Raw genomic sequence first — 3,107 nt, forward strand, 5'->3', positions numbered from 1 at the left:
TGTGACAGCCTGCAATCTGTCCAGGTCAAATATTGGCGAAATCTCTGTGGACAGAGGTAAACATGGTGTCAGGTCCCTGCTATGAAACACCCAGCAGATTGCATGAACGTCTGGCTACTATTCCCACAGTGTACACAAGGGAAACAATTGCACATATTGAAGAATTTATTTTAAAGTGAAAAGCTTTTAAAAAGACGTCTTGTAAAAAAAAAAGATGAAATAATAAAACCAGATTTTGCAACAAAATCCACCTTCAGTCCAGAGAGTTAGTTAGAGTACATTTCTGCTGCTAGATGTCCTAAGTTTGATCACCAGCATCATTTATCTCACTTCCCCTGTGTCCAGGTCATCCTAGACCAGCTGGTGAATTGGTGAAAGGAGTAGCAGCAAAGTGATTATCTCCAGGGGTACCTGAACGTTGTATATTTATAGAATATATTTAATAATGTAGTGATGATTACAGAACTTTATTAATTTCTATATTTACCCCTGGATCTCAGCTTCTATACTTACCTGTCTCATGCCATAACATTATTCTAAATTTGGTTGTAGAGCCACCAATTCCAAATAATATTTAACACCACACAACCCCACATATCCTTTCTTTCCACTCATACTTTCTCTTCATTGGAAACTAGAAATTAGAGCACCCAAAACCCATCTTTTCAAACTTGCCTATCCATCTTCATTTTTGTCTCCTAAAACCCTAACTACTTCCCACCTCCCCATATCACTATTCTGTGCTACTTCCTCCACCTCCTAGATTGTAAGCTCTTCAGGGAAGGGTCCTCTCCTCCTCCTGTGTCACATACTAATAGAAAGTTTGCTCTTTCTCTTTTTACTATCCAATTATAGACTATTTAGGGAAAATTGGTGGGTTCTACTTACTTACTTTCTTTCTTATAGCTGCCGAGACAAAATTAGGTTTTCTTCTTGCACTAAGAAAGGGGTTTGTCACCAGGGGTGTAGCAAAAAAGGAAGAGGGGGTACAGTACGTGCCCACCCCAATACACCCCTGCCTGTGTCACTTAAAGGGGAAGACACTGCCCCCAGAGTGATGTCATGATCCCAGACCCCGCACACTCTCTCATCACGCTTGGTCTGAGCCTGGGATGGAATAGTGAGCGGGTTGTATTCGGAGAGACAACCTGCCCACCGACCTGAGCTTGCCATCAGTACGGGAGACATGGTCTGCGGCTCTGGCCAGTGCCCCCCCCCCAAGCGTGGTCCTTCTCCTGACCCCGTGGGGGGGTGTGTACCGGCCAGAGCTGTGGACCACCAAAGACTTCTTTGTAAATAAAAGTGGGCACATGTGCCCACTCCCAAAAAAAGTGACAGCACAGCGTTCCCACCCGTGCCCGTCCCACTACACCCCTGTTTGTCACCTAGGAGTCTGCTGCAAGTAGATGGGGTGCAATGTTGCAGCGGAGAGGCCACTGGTTTAGCTATGCCAATGAGTGTGTATAATTGGTACATGTTCTCCCATCACTATACTGACTGTATGCAGAACTAAAACTTACAATTTAAAATTGCATGCAGGCCGCTTGTTTATTGCAGAAAGGACAGCAGATGTCTTTTAATAAACTTACTCATCTCTTAGCAATTTTTTTAAGTAAAACTACTTCTTGCTCTTTTGCCAGCACAGACATCTTCACCCTGTCCTCTTCTGGATTTGACATCTTTGGGGCATCTTGTTTGGCCAGCCTGGAATGACATAACTTCATTATATAGGAGAATGCAGACTGGCAGGAACGTTTATCTTTATTACAGAAAATACATTGCCTGGCACTTCTCTAATAAAGAATCTGGCTGCTTTTTAATTGGTAAGGTTTCATTCTTCCTTTATGGGACACTATTATATGTAATTAATGAGAGCCACCATTCCAGAACGTTCCTTCTTCTGAGTCCTTGGCTGCAGTTATGATATTCGGATCTCCATGCTGACAATTCACTGATGTGGAACAAATACAGGTATATAGATATAGATATAAACCCTTCTCACACTTTTCTGACACTCATGTAAAGCATGCGTATTCTGGTCCTGCACAGTACTTCACTTAGGACTAAGTCACTAGAAAGCTTGTCCTAGGTAACTAATCAATATGGGAGATAAAATCACCAACTTGGAGCTTCAAGGGCAAGTCAGCAATGGTCACAATGGTAAGGACAAAGTCTTGCATGTATCCTGCACAGTCCGGCTCTCCTTTATCTCAATGTCACATACCCAACCTTGTTCATACTCGCTATCTGGTTGATTTAATAAAAGATTATGTATACATACACCATGAATTTAAACTTATCTTAGTGAATAAGACCAAAATTAAAATTTACTATGCAAAGAAAAACCAACAGCAAGGAGCATTATGAAAAGTTTTTTGCTTGCACTTAATTGGATGAATAAAGTGTACACAGCTTCACCTCATTCACTAAACTAAATATATTTTAGTATTTATTAATTATATTACTTTTTGTTAGCTCAGTTAATGAGATAAAGCTATGTTGAGTGGACAATAACCTGATCATGTGCAAGCAAATTTTTTTTCAAAGCTTGTCATTTTTTTAATCAACACAATTGTGTATTTTTTGTAAAGGGAATTTCCTATTTGGAAATAAATTCACCTTATAAAATTCTTAAGTGACCATGCTCCAACTCTTTAGTAAATATTTTCATTAGATATATTTTAATAAATGTTTGTCAGATTTAATCTCAAACAATTGTATTTTTATTTTCAGTATTGGTAAAGTGACAACAAATTTGCAGTGCATATTACATAGATCCAAGAGATCTAATCCCGTCAGCCTGGACCAGGACAGAGCTCACATTCTGATGTCCCTGTTAGGCTTAGTCCACACGGACATTTTCCCCAGTGTTGAACCTGACGCTTTTAAAGCCCATGTTTGTAATCCTATGCATTCCAGTGGGCTAATCTACACCGTTTCCTTCAGACAATTTTACGAGCGTTATTTTAAACGTTGCTTGCAATGTTTAAAAAATCAAAACGCTGGGTTAAAGCTGGAAAATGCCTCAAAATGTGAGAAAATGCAGAAAAACACTTCCATTGATTTCAATAGGATGTTTTCCCACATTTTTAAGCACTTAAAATGCA

This window comes from Pyxicephalus adspersus, chromosome Z (assembly GCF_032062135.1).
Source record: "Pyxicephalus adspersus chromosome Z, UCB_Pads_2.0, whole genome shotgun sequence".
Taxonomy (NCBI): Eukaryota; Metazoa; Chordata; class Amphibia; order Anura; family Pyxicephalidae; genus Pyxicephalus; species Pyxicephalus adspersus.